Source organism: Kryptolebias marmoratus, linkage group LG21, assembly GCF_001649575.2.
Source record: "Kryptolebias marmoratus isolate JLee-2015 linkage group LG21, ASM164957v2, whole genome shotgun sequence".
Classification (NCBI taxonomy): domain Eukaryota; kingdom Metazoa; phylum Chordata; class Actinopteri; order Cyprinodontiformes; family Rivulidae; genus Kryptolebias; species Kryptolebias marmoratus.
In genome coordinates, this window is record NC_051450.1 from 7,204,411 (window position 1) to 7,224,038 (window position 19,628).

The following is a 19,628-nucleotide window of genomic DNA, read 5'->3' on the forward strand; positions in this document are numbered from 1 at the left end:
ACTGCTCTTGAAGGTTACAGAAAGGTGTTGTTGTAGTTTACAAGGCACACAATATAGGTTTACAACTTGATAAATGCCGAGGGTTGTTTAGTTTTTTTTTTACTCACTGCATGCTGCCTGTGACTCCTCTGCTAATCTCTGCTTGTTTCGAACAAGATGCACTCTCTCAGGACTGCGTGGGTGAGCTTTGGTTCACAAAGGGACGCTTAGTGTGTAGAACATGGCAGATAAACGGACTGCTCACATCGTGGGTGTGAAGTGCAAGGACTAATATGCATGACTTACCCATTGATTGCTGTCTGGATTCAGCTTCAGTAAAAATGCACCGACTTTAACATGAAACAGTCTCCTTTGATCTGTTGCCCTGCTACTGTAACAACTTTGACCAACGACTCCTCTGTCTTCACGTATAGGACCTAAACACAGAGTTCCAGACAGGTAAAAGAAGTCTTTCAGCATTTTATGACTTTCACTTTAAAATTATTGTATGTGCTGTATCTATAAGAGACATTTTATCTAAGAAAACCTGTGATTAACGTTAGATGACTGGTTGCTCATGTTTCTTGTGCCCATTATTTTCAAATTACTAAAGCTTAAAAATAAATATGTCTTCTTAGGCCCCCTTCATATTCAATTAACACCCAACTATGCTCTCTAAAGCCTATTAGAACATGGCGGATTGCAGGAAACTCAGAAAACCTCCTTCAGTGTGAAGTTATTCATCATACGGCTCCACTTTTAGTACTAGTCAGTAAGCCAGGTTTTCTGCTGCTATCTACTATGTAGGGGTGGGAATCTTTAAACACCTCACAATTTGATCAGACCATGCTAATATGAAACTACCACTGCAGGTATCATGTCAGTGTTAGGTTGTATTTATTGGTCCATGAAAAGTGTTGATTGGTTGTTGCAGCTTGGTGAAATTATTAACTTACAGCTGTTTTAGTAAAACCTTGAAAGTACTATCATGCATGATCAATAGCTTGTGTGATCTTGCATGATTTGTTGGAGCTCAGAGTATGTGTTGTGAATGAGTATCAGCTTCTACCGTATGAACTTGTAGCTTCATAGCCGTAAAAACTACTGAGGTATAGCCATTTCTTGTGTTTGCTAAGGTCACTTTGTTGTAGCAGCCATCTTGAATTGGGGTCACTCTAAAAACTACTCCGTTGTAGATCTCAACGTAGTGATTGCTTTCTGAGTTTCCATTGAAATCCAGTGAGTCATGAGATAATTTGGTAATGCTACAGACAAATCAACACATGCACTCACAGCAAGAACCATTTCACTCCGCCATCACTTTTTGGTGATAATATATGGGGTTGTGATACTGCTGACATTTAAACTGCTCTTGACTCACTCCGTTTGGCATTCTGCAGATGCAAATAACATTTTGGCTTAACTTCCTGTTGACACACAACGACAAGAATCATATCAGTTTTATCTGTTTCCACCATAAACATATTTTTTTATATGTTGAAATAATGGGCTTAAAGCATAAATGAGCAGCATAAAGTTTCTGTAATAATCATTTGATCCTTTGATGTAGTGATATTTTTAGAACAAAGACTTTTTATCTAACATGGCTGCTCTGGTCTTTGTAATATTTTCACCTATTATAATTTTGTTCCTCAGATGTGTCACAGCATGCCCTCTTGCCAATCCAAGATGTCCCACTGTTCGTTCCACAGGCCGAAGCAAAAACGCCTGTAGTTTGTAAAGCTGATAGGGATGAAACAAAAAAAGGTACGACAACAGAACAGGCTAAAAACAGTTTGTGGATAAATTGTGCAAATGTCAGGATAATCTGGTGAAGAATTATTAAACTAATGCATGCAGAGTAGAAAGAAGAAAGTAGTCTTACGGCTGTATAACAATGGAACCATCTGTTTTCTCATGCGTAGTTGTATGCTATGACCGAAAAAGCCTCATGGCTTCACTAGGGTATTTTAATATCAATTTACTAGAATGCAAATTGTAAACCAAAGAGATCCCTTTATGATTTCTGAGCCCCTTGTCCACACAGGAACATGTTTTGTGAACATGTAAAAGTTTTTATTTAACAGTTCCAGTCTTGTGTTCACACAGAAACAGTGTTTTTAGGAGCCTCTAAATGGTGGTATTTGGAAAATGAGTTTCAGAGTAAGAAAATCTTCAGACACCAACGTTGCATTTTTATGTGGACAGCCAGAACACAATGTTTTGAAAACTACAATGTCATAGACCCACCTCTAGCCTAACCTAGGACCCCACTCATAACAATAATGATAGATTACGTGCTGGTGTTTGTGGTACAGATGCTAGTTTCTCATCAAGAGCAAAATCTTTTGTTTACTGTAAAACATCAATGAGCAGACAAGGCTGATGAAGAATACCAGCCTTAAATAGAGCAGAGTAAAAATCTTTATTTTTATTACACCAAATAATCTATGAAGCATCTTTATGACTTTATTGAACAGTACTAAAAAAGAAAGTTGCAGTACATCAAGTATACATTTAAAATGTAAAGTGTATTATACATACAGTACAGTACAGTACAGTACAGTATATAATACATAGTCTATGGTTCCTACCCGGCATGTAAGCTTTTTGCTCATGCTCCATGTCTCGTATTTGGTGTATTTTTGTGGTTGTGTTACAGCACCACATACAGGCCTGGCATAATTGCTACAACGTTTTGAGTTGTTTTCTGTGTTAAAAGAAATACATCCAGAAACGATAATGTGTTTCCAAGAATATTTTTAGAAACAAAAAATAAAAAGATTGTTTTGGTTCAGATATAGTAGAATACAGTGATGATCAGTGAAGTTCAAACTGTCACTTACTGATTAAAAGACCAAATTTTTAAAACTTAAAACAAAAAATAAATCTGAGAAGTGTGGTGTGCTTTTGTGTTCACCCCCTTTATTCTGATACCCCAAATTAAAATCCAGAGCAACAAATTACTTGCAAAAGTCATCTAGTCAATAAAAAAGGTCAGCAATTGCTAAGCAAAAATGGAGTAAAAAACTGGTGTTGTACAATCTTAGTGAATCCAGGCCAAACAGAGTCACATTTTGATAAAGAGATAATGTGACAAATTCAGTTGCTAAATAAAACCAAAGGCTGCATCCATGACGAATGAGTTCTTTGTCTGTTTTCTTGGAAAGCCGGTTTTGTTAGACTCGTTGTAAAAACATAAACATGTTTGTATTGTTGAAGGATGAAATGTGTACTTGCGAAGTGTGCCGTTATTAATCTGGCTGTTTCCCAGCTTTGGTAATTCCTTTAGGATAGAACAGTTAAAAAGTTACCTTAAGAAATCAATGACCTCCCTCAATTCTAATTGTGTTTGGCCGAAATTGTGTGACTTCTCTTTCTATCCTTTGTCCTAAAAAGCTGTGTTTTTTTTTTTTCTTTATTCTAGCAACTTTTGCAATTAAAATCAGTGTAGAGCACGACAAAAAAACAGGCAAAAGTCAGGTGCTTTCTACGGAGACTGTGAGCCCAGAATCTGTTCCAGAGAGAGGGCTAAAGGTGTACGACGATGGCCGCAAATCTGTGTATGCACTGCAGTCTGGGAGAAACAAAACACCCAACAGTGCGGTTGGAGAAATGACACCCACAGAGGTAGAAGAGCTCCTGCACAAGGCCACAGACAAGAAGGCGCACACTGAGGTGCAGTACCATCAGCCAGTGTACTCTGTACCCTACATGGGCACCAGACCATCGACACCCAGGACACCACCTCAAACGCTTCTTAAACAAAAACCTCAAGACGCAGAAAACCAGAACCTTTCCACAAACATCCAACAAGGTTCCAGTTCAAGCATCCATAACTGTGATGCAGAAGACAAGCTGCTCTGTTTTAATATTTCAGGAAAATCCGAGAATGAAAAGAATCTTTTTCCATCGTCAAACTTTGGTGCTAAAAATCTACCAGCATTCTCTCACAGGAAGACAGATCCATCTCCTGTCCCATTTATAGTCAGGGCCGAAGCAACACCTGCACCCATCCAACCAGTTTACAGGTCTTTGCAAAGGTTTAGTCCATCTTTAGCAAGCAAAAACTCTGAAGGGAATTCCCGTGCCTTAACAGAGAGCTTGGCTGATTTTACCAGACACCTACCCGTCTGTACAGAGAATGCTCCCTCTGTTAACCTTGTCAGTACTCTGCCAGAGAAACCCAAATCAGAATCCATTACAATGATCTTCATGGGCTACGAGGATGCTGCAAATGAAGAGGAAGACATTCAAGCTGAGCTAGTTATGATCGCCAGCAGTGAGGATGAAGATGATGCCGACGGCTGTGGCATTGAGGAATGTCTGTCATTCCACCCGGAGGGATGCAAGAGCAAAATCTTCCAACCCACAGTGGGTAGAGCCAGGGTAACAGGTGACAGAGACCTTTTTAAAGACGTCTACCCACCAAGCTGGGAGGCGTTAAAGCTTCACAAGCCAACCTTCATTCACAAGACAGGAGAACGCAGCTGTTATCTACAGAGGCGGAGGGAGATGGAGCCTGTAAACACGTGCAGCACCAGCATGGACAAGATGGGGCTCTGTTCAACCATAAGATGAGGCAAAAACACCAGGAAGAACATGGCTTTCAGTCTTTTTCCTTTTCTTTTTCTTTCTGTCCTTCCTCTGTCATCAAGCTCCGTGCCTTTTGAGGTGATAATGACTTTACTGCCACCTTCTGGCGAAGCCTGTAATTAAAAGGCTTTACTCATCAAAACCCAGCCTGGGAACCGGAACCTAATTTATTTCCTGTTAACTCTCCAACTAAATTGTTTTACTCTGCTTTTGCCTAATAAGTTAAATGATAAATCCACGGGTATTTAAGAAAGCAAACAATTCTTGGAAATAGAATTGTAAGTGGGTATCATTCTAGTTAAATTAGAATATAGCTATTATCTTTTTTATGTGGTAATATTAGTCTGCTTTAATGTTTAGAGGAAATAACACTGTTGTATGTAATGACAATTGAGACAATAACACATGGTCTTTGGCTTTGTTTCATTTTGGTAACTCTTTTTTCCATTCATATAAAAGAAAAACAAAAAGACATTGAAGGTTTTATTATAATCCGTAATTTAGGGCAGAGGTCCCCAGCCCTGGTCCTTGGGTCTCAGTCTTGCATTTGTTAGATGTTTTCCTGATCTTAATGACTGAATTACATCCTCAGCATGTTTTTAAGTTCTGCACAACCCCGTTTATCACAGATCAGATGTACTGACATAGAAAACCATCTAAAATATGCAGGACAGTAAGCTCCATGGACCAGGGTTGCGTATTACTGATTAAGAAAGTCTCAGACTTTTTACCTGTGAGGATCTTTATTTTGTCAAACAGCCTTAAACCATTGATTTATGATTACTTTATTAAACTCTTTGTTGCCATTTAGAAACTCAACCAAGCATAGATATTTATGAGGCAGAAATTGTAACTCCAATTACAAACAATGGTTCACTCTCAGATGTATTTGAAGTACCGTTACTTTGTAAAATAAACTTTCGTGCTTTTACTGTGAAATAAAACAAAAGGTTTGTCTATCAGGTCACGGTGGCAGTAAGTTTTTATCAGTAGTGCCTGACTAGTTATATTTACACAAATACTAGTTTGGAAACATTATTTCTATTTAACCACCTACCAAGTAAATGAAATATTAAAAAAATCTATTTATAACCAAAGGAAGTTTAATTAAAAACCTAGAATTCTTTGAAAGAGCGCATAGTACTCACCAACTTTTATGCCAAAGTTTAAGAATAAGATCATCTTATTGAAGAGATGGAGTCATAACCATTGTAGTCAAATCTTGTAATTCATGTAATTCATGTTCTGTGGTCTACTGTCCCACAAAACTTTACTTCAATATTTGTAAAGATCCATTTCTGTGTTGGTGAGTGTTTATTTGAGAATTGGTGGCCATCTTGAATCAGATTCCAAAAGGTAATCAGTTGTAGATGTTCATCCAGTGATTACTGTTAAAGTATAATCAAAATCCACCCTGTGGTTCATGAGATATTTCACTAACGGTGCAGACAAAAGGCACACACAGACAGAAGCAAAAAAAAATTATTGCCTTTGAGATAATAAAAACACAAGGAAAGGTCTGAGATTGAGAATCTGTTTGCATCAAATCAAAGGATTAAGTTTAGTCAATTCTGAAGGTAGAAATTAAAATGGGAACAAGATTTTACTTGTAGACACACTGAGAGCAGAGTTAGTGAAGGTTTGCTGAGGTTTGTTTGCTCATGTAAATCACTTGTCCTTGGTTGCTTTCTTTTCCTCTCTGTGTCCTTTTAAAAGAAGGAGACTACTTAGAGAGGAGTAGAAAAACAGTTACATAACAGCATTGTTGTTTCACACGAAACAAACCTGTGAAGTAAGAGTCCATGGCCGTCCAGTGTTACTGTGACTAAGATTTAATATCTGAATCTGTCTCCAGTATACTTTCAACCGGGATGGCTGAACCTTTTCTCTGTCAGCAGGCATTTCAGTTTTTAGAAAGTCCTCTTAGGGCCACAATCACTTTGTAAACCCATGAGATGCAACGACTGCAGGGGTTTACAGAGGACGTTTTCTGCTTTAATTGCTGTCATAAAGCAGTCATGATCACTACAAATTGGCTTTCTTTACAAAACATATTTAAAAAAATTCAATGTCAAAGTGAAATTAAAGTTTTACAGAGTAATACCAATTAAATAAAAATATTAGTTGCATAAATATTCACCCCCTTTAAAGTGACTGTCCTAATTCAACTCAAAGAAAAGATTATTGAAAAGTACAAGTCAGGAGATGGATCCAAAAGGATTTCCAAGACCCTAAACATCCCCTGGAGTTCTGTTAAATCCATCATCAAGAAACTGAAGGAATATGGGACATGTAAATCTACCAAAAGTAGCCTGTTCTTACAAACTGAGTCAAAAGGAGAATAGTGAGAGAGTCCACCAAGACACCTGGGAAAACTTTTGCAAGCCACTGTATGCCGTATAAGGCGGGCTTAAAAGCCTTCAATTTTCTCAAAAAATTACAGTGTGCCTTATAATCCGGAGCACCTTATATATGTAAGAAGTCGAAATGTTTTAGTACGACTTTAGTTAAACTACAAAGCCGCACCGCTTGCAGCATTAAGGCTCTGTTATAGTCGCGTTTCGTAGCGTTGCGTTTCGTAGCGTCACACAGGGCTCTACGCACAGTGCACAATGTAGGCGTTTAAAGTTGACGCTTACATCGGTGCAGTATTCTTCTGTGAGTTTTGAACCGTTTGATTATCTTTGTGATCTCTCATAGAGGGATCATATAAATGCTGATACAGGCGAACCAGCTCCACTAGAGCACCAAAATCGTCCATTTTGAATGGAGCGCGGCGCGCGCAGTATGCTCAAAGTTGCAAAAATTGGGAGGTGCACGACGATGCGCCTCATAGTCCGGTGTGCTTTATACATGACAAAAGTTCAAAAATAAACCATTTAGAGACAGTGCGTCTTATAATCCAGTGTGCCCAATAAAGCTGAAAATACAGTAATTGATAAAACCACAGTTATCACTTTTAGCAGTTATTTTTACATGTTTCTGGTTGTTTTCTTTTTAAGCCGTTGCTTGCTTTTAAAACGCAAAATAATTTAATACCATTATAACGCCTCCAAAAGTAAAATGAGGCATGAATGTAAATTCAGTTTTACATTTCTTTTTGGACTAAAAAAGAAAATCTTTTCTTTTCTTTTGATTATGAACTGATGTGGTGTTTTGAAAGCTAGTCATGGGGAAATAACTGGAGCGGCAGCAATGATTCGTTCCTAAACAACCTTTGCTTAACCTTCTCAGCTGTTCAATCAGCATAACGTTGTCTCTGTCACTCGGTCTTGTAAATGCTGATTGTTGTGCATCCAAACTGAGATGAAGAGCAGCAGCTTCATCAGTTAGAATCTCTCCTTTTCAGCAGCTCCTGTTCGGCTTCATCACTGCAGCGCCTTGTCACAAAGTAAACACACGGGTTTGCTTTTCACTTTGACAAAAAAAAAAAAATTAAGTAATAATAATCGCTCGTCAGTCTCTCTTGACCACTCATATTGTTTTCACTGAGCCTGATCCTGGCTCAGACATTAGCTTTACTGTCACCGTTGGTTGTTGTTAGTTTTTCCCTCTGTGTTTATGATTATTAATTTGTTTCAAATTGCGTGGCGGGCCAGATAAAAGGGTGCCAAGGCTTTTTATACGGCCCAACCAGAGGTTCCCCACTCTCTGCTTTCTTGTAGACAACACCTGCTTTAAACTGCTGGTTTTAGTTGATAATAAAATAATATATAATCACAATTATTAAAAACAGTTACTCATTGAGTTTGGAAACATTGCACTTATTGGATTTAAATGACACTGAATTGCCTTAAAAACAACATTTTCCCTGATCTTTTCTTGTTAAATTTTCTCTTAAAATAACTGAAGTATTTATTCAAATGTAGGCGACTGCATACATTGTTAAACTCAACTAAATAAAATCTGCAATACAGTGCAATACTAACATGTTCTAGGGCCCTAAGTCTGTCAACACAAAATTGCTCATGTTTTTCCTATTTTTGTGTTTTATAGTGTAATGGGGGCTTTTTTTCACCTAAAAAGTGTTTTGTCATCTAGTGGCTTATTTAACATTTCAATAATTAAATGGGAAAAAAAACTAAATATCATGAATTTTGACAATTTTCAACCAAAATACAAGACTTTTCTGTAAAATCTTATCATTATTCCTCTTGTGTTTTCTTTCATTTGGCAGTAAAGAAGTAGTCGTTCCCTTCAGCTGCTTTAACAGGAAGTTATCCAGTAATTTTGCTTCACAAACCCTTCTGTCACGGTTTTTGGATAATTTTAATATTTTATTTTCAAAACCTAAGTGGACTTTGTATGTATACCAAGCACTTCAAACAAACCAAAAATCTAAACCAAAATAAATAATGTAGATGGTAAAAAAAAAAAAAATAAGTAAAAGTTGTCCAGTCAAAAATAATGTTAAATATAGATGTGTTTTAACTCTGGGAGGCAAATCATGGAGTGGTCTTAGTGATGAGTTAAAAACTAAATAAAATAGTACTTGGGTATAAAAAAGGATTTAAAATTTAGGTTAATTATGCATTACATTGTTAAGTGTCTTTAATGTGAAAATATTAATGCATTTAAAATCATTAAAGTCCTTTGATAAAATCCCTTTTTATTTTTTCTTCTGTTTTGAGGATTTCTGTGGGATTTTTAAACTCCACATGGGATGGGCATAAATTAGCTTGAGCTCATGTCATTGTTATAAAAATTGTTTCTTTATTTTATATAATCAAACTGATAGCACATACAGTAGCAGCATAGTTCAAACAGCAAATGTAAAATCCTTAGCTACTGGTTTTAGGACCTTAAAACCAATTAAGCCCAGAAGCTTCTTTCTTTTCAAACACAAGAGGCTTTTCCCCCACTTCTGCAGGTGGCTGTTTGATTTTGCAGAGATGGCATCTTTCAAAATTTTTTGACACATTTCAATCATATATTTTTTTTCTTTGTCCCTCTCATTGACTCTTGTCAAAACAAGACATTGTTTACGAATTGCCTTATCTTTGCCGCCAGGCCTTCTTGCAATTAGGACACACATATAACATACTTTTTTACACAATTAGGCCAAGCTGTTTCTTATACATATATATATATATATATATATATAAAACGTGTTGACGGTGTCCCCCTCCTCTCGCACAGTGACTGCTGGAGATGGAGATAAAGATAGGCACCAACTCCCCGCGACCCAGAAAGGAGAAGCGGGTAAAGAAAATGTGTGTATATACACTGTGTGTATATATATATATACATTTTCTTTCTGGGTGGAGTTTGCATGTTCTCCCTGTGCACACGTAGGTTTACTCCGGGTACTTCGGTTTCCTCCCACAGACCAAAAACATGCATGTTAGGTTAATTGATTACTCTAAAATTGTCCCTAGGCGTGAGTGTTTGTCTCTATGTGGCCCTGTGATGGACTTGCGACCTGTCCAGGGTGTCCCCCACCTCTCGCACAGTGACTGCTGGGGATAGGCACCAGCTCCCTGCGACCCAAAATGGAGAAGCGGGTAAAGAAAATGGATGGATATATTTATATATAAACAATTGCTTCATTAAGAAATGTTAACTGTTACTTTATACTTAATTCTTGTTCCTAGTTGCATACTACATTTGTTGTGATTACAAACCATATTTCTTTAATGTTCAGTAACCCAAAATGCTTTTACCAAAAGTTCAATCTGTTCATATTTCCCTCTTGAACTTTCAACAATCCCTGTTTCTTTTAGCCTCAGGCTGCCCTTTTATTTTAATTGGCTGCCTGTCGCCCGCCCTGGTAGTGTCCGAGCTGCTGCCTGGGTCAAACACACACACACACACCCCTACACAGAGAGCTCTTTTCCTTATTTTTCAACTAGACAGAAACCATCTTTTCTTCTTTTCACATTAACTTTAAGTCATAAAGAAGCCTTAGATCTAAGAAAAGCAAAGCATTAGGTAAAAGCTAAATCAACCAAAACAATAGCCAAAAGCTAAAATTAGCAAAAAAGTTGCTAAAGGTTCCAAACAGAAGAAGTCTGCTGAAATACATGTCAAAAGTTTTCCAAAGATTTAAAAAGATGTCAATGACTTTCTATAAGTAAAATATTGGAAATAAAGTTAAATATTTTTGAAATTATATTTAAAAAAATTAAGTAGCTGTAAGGTTCTGAATGAGATGAATGTTTTGATACCTGAATGGCTGAAATAGCTGAAAGTATGTCTAAGTAGTTAGTCCAAAATACTTACTAACAAGAAAACTAGCATTCTCAGAATAATTACATCATTCCTGTGTTATTTACTATTTCATAATCGCCGTCCCATAGTATTCACATTAAGGTTGTAGCAGTGACATGTGAGCAGGTGGCTCGTATGGGAGTGTGTGCATGTGCATAGCTCCTCTCTGCCCTGGTGTGTGTTCGTCAGAGAGAGCCCTGAGTATTGGCTGACTCCTGCGCATCACCCCCCCTTCAGCCGCCATCCAATCGGAGGCAGCAGCAGGCACGGCAGAGCTGCCAGTACAAGGCTGCGCTCAGAAACAGCAGAGCCTCGTTGCACTAGCCCTGCACTCTGTCTCAGGTAGGTCCATCCAAACCAGCACACACAAGCGCAAGTTTACAGAGATCTTTTTAGTTTCTTTTTGCCTGATGTAGGGTTGATCTGTAAAGCTGAGGAGACATCGCATGCTTAGATGGCATCATGTGTTTCGTATTGCTGTGGATGGAGGGATGCAGCAAACCTCACAGCAGAGGAGACTCACTGGGTTGATAATAAGCTGTGTATTGACTGACTATCTGCAGTCTGTCTCTGTGTGTCCTTGTATGGAGTTGAAAAATACTTATTTGGTACAAAATGTTCTTGGCAATGGGAGTAATGTTTATCAATTTGGACCTAAATGCTGACACCCACTGACCAGATTTAAAACTAGGAGACACACTCTGAACATTACTGTCATTTTTTTCCATCCAGTCTACCCAGTCCAGTGCTCAGTTATGAATGTTGTGTTTGGAAGATGATTAATATGTTGTTAATATGGTGTACTGTTACAGCAGTCTATTGAAAATGTTTGAAACTTGTAGCTATGATGTCTTGTTTTCCATAAACAGATCATAATGTGTCATTTCTCTTCATGATCTGATGATGAGAAACAATGTAGTTGTGGACAACATTATGCACAATCTCATGCTATATCGCAAGACGCCACGCTCACCATATTTTAACTCAATATCTGTTAAATTGGCTGAGTTATATTTGCTTTTTTTTTTTTTTACTGAGGATGAGTTATAAGTAAAAAGAAGAAAGTCCGGGCGTGCTAGCATGGTGTTAACTGTGACTTTGTGAGTGTGTATGAGTGGGATTGTGTGTGTGTGTGTGTGTGTGTGTGTGTGTGTGTGTGTCTTCAGTAATTAAAAGGACTGAAGATTGTCATTTTCACTTGTTTATTTTTTATATATAAAATAAAGTGCTGCCAGTCCTGACATAACGGGAGTTAGAGATTTTTTTAAATGGTAAAATACACTTTGTGAACATCGTTAATGTTAACCTCAGCTTAAATTTGATATTATGTAGTATAAACTGAAGCTGGCTTGATGCCTTTTCTTACACATGAGCTCAGTAGGGCTTTTCTTTCTTTATGTATTTTTTATAATAACCACAAGGGAGGTTCTACTTTCATTTCAAACTGAGGTCCTCTACCAGAGGCCTGGGATCTTGAGGGTTCTCTTCAGTATCTTAGCTGTTCCTAGGACTTCGCTCTTCTGGACAGAGATCTCTGGGGTTGTTCCTGGGACCTGTTGGAGCCACTCTTCTAGTTTGGAGGTCACAGCACCAAATGCTCCGATGACCACTTGTACCACTGAGGCCTTGATTTTCCACAACTTTTGTATTTTGTCCTTAAGATGAACCAGCCTCTGTCTGAGAGTCCTGTTGGGTTTGAAATGCACCGGGATGTTGTGTTTTGAGAAAATCCTGAGTTTCTCAGCAACAAAAGGGATGGCAATGTTTTGGGATTTGTTTTTTCTTTTTCTCCCTGTTCCGTTCTGTGACGGGTTTTCTAGTTTGACAAAAGCCCAGATAGAATATCCATGTTTGCAGAGCTTTTTTGATGTTTTTGTTCTTTGTCCCTTCTGTCTTTGTGGTGACATGTTCTCTGACACTGGAGCTCTCAAGGCACAACCATGCTTCTGTCTGTAAAAACTGTCATTATACTCAAAATAAGTGTTGGAAAGACAGAGGTCCAGCAGGGTGCAGATTTTGTCTGGGGTGCAACTGGTCTTGGTTCTTAGGTTGTAATCTTGTTTGAGTCGTTTCCTGACAGTTTCCGCTGCTTCAGATGCGGGTATACAAATGAAATCACATTGAAAGATACAAGAGTTTGTCCTGGAGCCAGTATCAAATGTTGAAATTTGTTTGCAAAATTCACGGAGCTAAAATACCGGCAAGATATTCAGAAATTTTATATGATACAGAGTTTATGCTGCTGACGATGGGTCTGAATGGTGTTCCTTCTTTGTGTATTCAGGAAATTCATATAAACATGGAGTAGCTGCCCCCGGATACAGGCTGTGGTAAAATGATTGACTGATTACTTTGTCCAGCATGTGTGCATTTGTAATTAGGAAGTGACCTTAGGGGCTTATTTCCTCTTAATGACAGTTCTGTCAATACTCTGTGTGTGTGTGTGTGTGTGTGTGTGTGTGTGTATGGAGGAGGTATCAATTTAACACACACACAGCAGTATTTGTGCAGTTTGTTAAATCTGAAGCAGATCTATCAGACATGATTTCTTTGATGTGTCTACAGTAACTCATGATGATTTGGTGACGTTTGACAGTAGTGCAACAACTGTGAGCATTTTGTGTCGTCTTTGTGCAGTTTGTTACACCTGCAGCCGACCTCTTGGACATGATTTCTTTGCTGGTGATCTACTGCAACATTAGTGTTTGTGCAGTTTGTTCACAGCAGCCTGTGTGCAATAGCAATGTTTGAGGACTTTGTCACATCTAAAGCAGATCTCTTGGACATGATTTTGTTGTTGATGATTTATGGTAACTAATGATAATCCTCGTTGATGATTACAGGGAGAGCAACCGCAGAGTCCGCGCCATTTGTGTACAACAATGGCATCTGTGCAGTCTGTGCACTTAGCCTACGACAACAGTGTTTGATACTTAGACATACAGAAATAGATTGAAAGGTTTGTTTGTACAGCAGCAGAAAAGTTCAAAATTATAGGCAATAAAAACAATACTCATAGTAAAAATCTATAAACAAACAGTAACTGATGAGTACAAATTAAGTCAGAGGTGGTAATAATGTCAGTAGTGACAGAAAAAATGAGATTTTGGATACAGGAGGTCAAAACGAGTTTGCTCCACAGGGTAGCCAGGCTCTCATTTAGAGACAAGGTGAGAAGTTTGGTTATTCAGGATCATTTTTACTCTGCCAGCTGCTATAGTGCCGGCTGAGGAAAATGGACTATTTCAAAGAAAATTAAAAAGGTCATAAGACGAAGAACTTCTGAAGAAACACATGTTAGAAAACATGAATTGAACAGTAGCTTAGGAAGATTATATGCTATTTTAGTTACTGGGACTGGTAGGTGGTGTCTTTTTAAACTTGTTTTATTGTTTTTTTGCAAATCTCAATTCTGGCAAAAATCAATAATTCTGTTTTTTGCACTGCAGCCTGCGCTCAGTCCGACTCATTTTGCCACCATGGGTCACATTTGTCCCAGGATAAATGCAGTTTAAGTCAGATGACATGCTGATAGTGAATATGAAGAATGTCATTCAGAATATAAGTGTTCATTTTGTCCAGAAAGAATTGAATTATAGATATCTGGTACATATACTGTATCCAATCTGACTATTAAAAAAGCCACCTCTTTTTTTTTAAGGATTTTTAAATATTTGAAATGTATTTCTACTACTAGCCTTCACAAAGAACTGTGTGTATTTTAGTTTATTTTAGTAATAATAAGGTCGTGGATTTGCTTAATCTCAGTTTTGACATCTGAGAATGTTACTGTGAGGAAAAAAGCTGTTATTGAAATCCAAAATAGTATTAAGAGAAAGGAGTGTGATTCGATTATACGGTATATGAAAATGGCCGCTGCATAAGACACATTGTTGTTTGCTCAGAGAAATATTTGTGGACACACTTCACTTCTTTCTTTTTTCTTTTACTTTTCACAATGTCATTTAACTTTCTGCCTCTTCAGACCGCCTTTCCTCACAACCGTCAGACTCCTTCTCAGCAACAGTGGCGCAGCACAAAGGACCACTCTCCAAGTTGTCAGGACATGCAAACAATCGACAGAAAGCTTGTTCAGAGTGCAAATGGAAAATAACTCATTTTTTACTTTGAGCGCTGATGCTGTCCCCATGTGAGACATTACATATAGCCCAAATCTGACACAGCTACTGCTGACAGGGTTATTTTATTTTGGGAATCTTTGTTGCGCTCTTGCCTCGCTGATGATTTCCTGTGTCAAAATATGAGAAAACTGGTCATTAATTAGGTTCTGTCTGTCACTAATGTCATTATTGTATTATTCTAACTATAAAAATGAAAAGCAAACTTTTTATAGATAGTTTTTTTATATTATTTTTGACCATGAATAGAAAAATGGCTCATATTTTACAATATTCTTTTGTATTTAGAAACAATAATCAAACAGCCACTCATTTTTTTGTTTTTTTCCACAGTGGTTCCTGATGAGAAAATCCACGTACCAAAACATGCACGGACCCATTTACTCAGACTCGTGCAACATTCTTACCAAGGACGTTAAAATGAAAAAAAAATTATAATAATAACCAAGGCAATGGCGATTACTCACCACTGCAGCAAAACATGTTCACGTGAAGAAATGTTAAAGCTGAGGATTTGTTTCACACATTCTATAAAAGAAAATAAATCAACCCTGTAGGAGTTTGGTCAAACATATACCAAAGTGATTTTAGCTTATGAATGTAATCTTCAGGGAATGATGCTCTGGAAGCAGCAGACTACTAAAAATACAAAACAAAAAAAACAGGATTTCTGTTTTCCTTTAGGGTTTGTTTTGTGTGTAAAACAGTTATTATTGACACTGAAAATAAAAGCAGTAAAGCTACAGTGAAATGCAAATATATGTCAAAGTTTGTTGGAGTTTTTTTTTAATAGAAGCATTATTTAATTTTTTATTTTTTTTGAGCTGCAGAAAACTGACAATATTAACTTCCATGAAATTCTAAACAAATATGAACACAAACTCATCAATAAAAGCTGCTCAGCCTTTCACTAGTTTAATCAAAGAATTAAAAATATGAGATGTTTTTTTTTTGTTTAGTTTTGTTTTGTTTTTCATTTTTATTATTTACGTTCCCGTTCTTTTGTTCCTCTGGGTTATTTCTCATGCCATTTAAATTCTGCCCTGCTTCCTATCACATTTAGCAGTCTGCTGATGAGGTGGTGAGGGGGAGGTGGGGGAGGTGACAGCTGAGCATTGCAGTAAGTGTCAGGCCTGCCGATGGTTTCCATGGTGCTCAGTCTGTTGCGCGCACGTGTCCCTGTAGGAGCCCGTGTGCACACTTGTATATGTATGTGCGTAGACATTTTTTATTAACTGTCTTGAAGAAAAACAAAGGCAGAATTCCAAGGGTGTTGGTTAGGGTTACATTGGTAAAATACCATTAGAGGTAGGTTCCTTTTACACAGGATGATGAGCTTAAAATGCTCTCCACGGTCTATTAAAACGTGGCTGGCAGAGGTGAAGGTAGACAACTGACTGGGGCTCAAGATACTAAGGGACTGAAAAAAACACCTAATAAGCTAACAGATAAATTTAAATGTCTCCATTTGTATTGCTAAATGTTTGCTGATTGTGTTAAATATGTGCTTTAAAACAAGATAACACAGCTCCCCATTGTCCTGGCAAAATGAACTGTTTTGCAGTTACACTACAGGCTGATGAACAAGAGATGAAAAGAGAAGGCCAGAAGAGAAAAGTGGAAATTATTTGCAAAACTACCAACAGTAAAAAGGTTTTTTTCAGTTTAGCCACTGACAACATAAGACACAACACGAAATGACAAGATGCTGCATGTAAGAGCACTTCTGTTAGCATAGCTAATGCTAATTAGCTACGGTAAATATGCTAATTAAAGATAAAATTTGGTATGGTAGAAGCTGACAGTTGGCGGGGTCAACATTAATCACCTTCGATACGGCAACAACACAGCTCTCCTAGCAACAGCTTAAGAAGACTTGCAGGGTCTCCTTGACAAAGTTTTGGAATCCAGAGCAGAAATTGGGCTCTGGTTTAACTGTGCCAGTCGACAGCGATCAGCAAGACTCCAGACAAGCTAAGTTGTCTCTTAAAAATTGTCAGTGAAGTTATTTAGGCAGCTTGATTATGTGTGATCCGAAATGTAAGATCGAAATTCAAAAGAGAATTGCTGTCGCAAAAAAGAAATTTCAAGATATGACCTCTATTATCATCAACAGAAGCCTATCGATGAAGCCTCAAATCAGGGTGCTCAAGTTCTAATTATGGTCAGTTTTGACGTATGAGTGTGAGACATGGACGCTCTCTGCAGATCTCAGAAAGAACATAAATGCTGCTGAATTGTGGATTTCTGAGAAGGATCCTGAAAATCTCGTACTTGGGCCATGTAACCAACACAGAGGTTCTTAGACAAGTCAATATGAAACAGGAACTAATGTTAGTGAAAATGGAAAGGCAGATGTGCTTCGTTAGGGACGTCATTTGAAAGGGGTCGATAAAATGTCTGGTTTTACAGGGAAAATTTGAGGTGAAATGGGCAGGAGGAAGACAACAAGCAGAATTTCTAAATAAATTAAAAATTTAGTGCAACACAAACTGTAACACCAATGTTTTTACCTAGATTAGAGATCGTCATGACCACCAATGCATGTAACATCATTAAAACAAATAGTCCCATCTGGATTCTGACCCCTGTTAAACCCTATTTAGATGTTCATCCAATTAATACTCTGTGAGAGTTCCATTAAAAGCCATTCAGTGGGTAATGAAGTATTTCACAAATACACACACACACACAAAGGCAAAACATTTTTGCGTGCCTTTCAGCATTTGGCAACAGGTGATAATTATAACACCCATATCACAAGTAGTCAACCATAAACCAGATCCTAAACGGAAATTTAATGTGAGGTAACAACCTCTTCACAAAAATCTTGGATAAAATTGGAGTGAAGTGGAGCTGGATCTGAAATTTGCTGAACTACTAAATGTGTTTAAACACTAACTTCTTGGCAGTGAACTGTGACACATAAAGAGAGGAGGTTCTGACTGCGAATGTCTGGGCTGACCATCTGAAAAATAGTCTTCAAGAAATGAGTTTCTGAGAAAGCAGCAATTTCCTCGAAGGATGTCAGAGATTTCAATAAAATGTGTTGAAAAGGCAGCTGATAGGAGTTAACAAGAAGATATAAAGAGCTACAGTTAAAACCAGATGTTTACGTCCAATATACAAAAAGACAATGAACCATTTTTTTTTCTCACCTTTTAATCTTAAATCAGCCTAAACCTTTCCTGTTAGGATCACCAAAATGATTTATATTTCTAAATACTCAAATAAATATTTTGTGCTCTTTAAAGATTACGAACAATAAGATTAAAATGCCAATTTTAGAAAGCCAAGATAATGATGATAATGATGCTTTGGAAGCTTTTGATTGGTTAGTTGACAACATTCGAGTTAAATGGATGCACACCTGCGTTTGTATTTAACACACTGCCTCTTTGACGTCATTGGGAAGTTAAAAGAAATCAGCACAGATATCAGAAAGAGAATTATCGACCTCCACAGCTCTGGTTCATCTTTGGGTACAATTTCCAGATACCTTAAGGTTCATCAGTTCTAATAGTTCTACACAAGTATAAACGTCCTGCCATCATAGTGCTCAGGAAGGAAACAGGTTCTGTGTTCCTGAGATTAATGTGTTTTAATGTGAAATCCCAAAACAAAAGCTAAAAATATTGTGAAGACGCTGCTAAAGCAAAATCCCAACAAAAACTATTTGGAGAAGCCTGTTGAAGGAAACCCAAGTCAGACAGTTTAAAGGCAATGATGCCAAATACTAAGATAATGACTGAAAACTTGTGACTTTGAAGAAAGTAAAACATTCTTCCTCTCAATAATCGGGCATTTAACAAATAGAAGTAATTCTGTGAATCCTAACAGACCTAAAACAGGGAAAGTTTAGTCTGATTTGATGTCAGACAGTGAGAAAAAAAAATGGTTATGTGTCTTTTATACAGTGTATGGAAACATTGTATATGTCCTCAACCTTACAGCAACAGTGCTGCAGTTGGAGAAACAGGTTGAACAAAAAAAAAAAAAAAAAAAACATTTCAAGGGAAATTTCAGTGGGTTGCCTTGGTGGGCGGCAGCAACCACGAGCACAGGAGAATTCACTTGTGTTTCTGTTCATTTGCATGTCTCAAGGAGACACTTGTGTTGAAAAGGATGAAAACAGTTTGAATTTTTTACCTAACTGCCCCCAGTTTTTCTGAGATTTTAAATTTTAAAACGTGAGAGGGGGATAGTAAAAATCCGCTCCAGTTGCACATTAAACTCCCAGAAATCATTTCAAACATATTTGCTCAACAACTCTGCAGACTGTGTTTTTGTTGTTGTTTTGTCTGTCCTCATAAAATGCTCTCCATGATAGATGAAGAAAGAGCGTGAGCACTGGGAAAATAAATGTTTGTACTGAATGGATTTTAAAGGGTCTTTTTCTGAGGCCAAGAGGTGCAGGAGAGCCAAGAGAGTCGCTTTATCTTAAAAACACAAAAAATGGTGTTTCATCATCAGACTTTGTTTAAGAACAGGAGAGGAAAAAAGAAAAAGAAGAGCTGAATGATGACAAGTGTGAAAGACACCCGAGTCCTGAAGAACAGGTGAAGATTAAGAAGATTTTCACATTTCGTCAGAGTTTCAAAAGTAACTTTTGTCACATAAGATCAGAGGAAACTATGAAACATGTATTGATTTATTAACATTCTAATTTATTTCAAGTCGTGCTCCTAACACAAAACATACATA

The 19,628-nt window shown here is 37.5% G+C and overlaps 1 protein-coding gene across 2 annotated transcripts in view; it reads left to right on the top strand.

The window, feature by feature from the left end:
* palmdb (palmdelphin b) overlaps window positions 1-19,628 on the top strand; it is a 58,297-nt gene that overhangs the window by 27,068 nt on the left and 11,601 nt on the right. Inside the window, exon 1 of one of the 2 annotated variants that reach the window (XM_017414087.3) lies at window positions 10,692-11,127. The exons of the other annotated variant lie outside the window; for it this stretch is intronic. The gene's annotated coding sequence lies outside the window, so the exon portion shown is untranslated. Of the gene's footprint in view, window positions 1-10,691; window positions 11,128-19,628 lie in introns of those variants that run through there. 2 annotated transcript variants of the gene reach the window in all.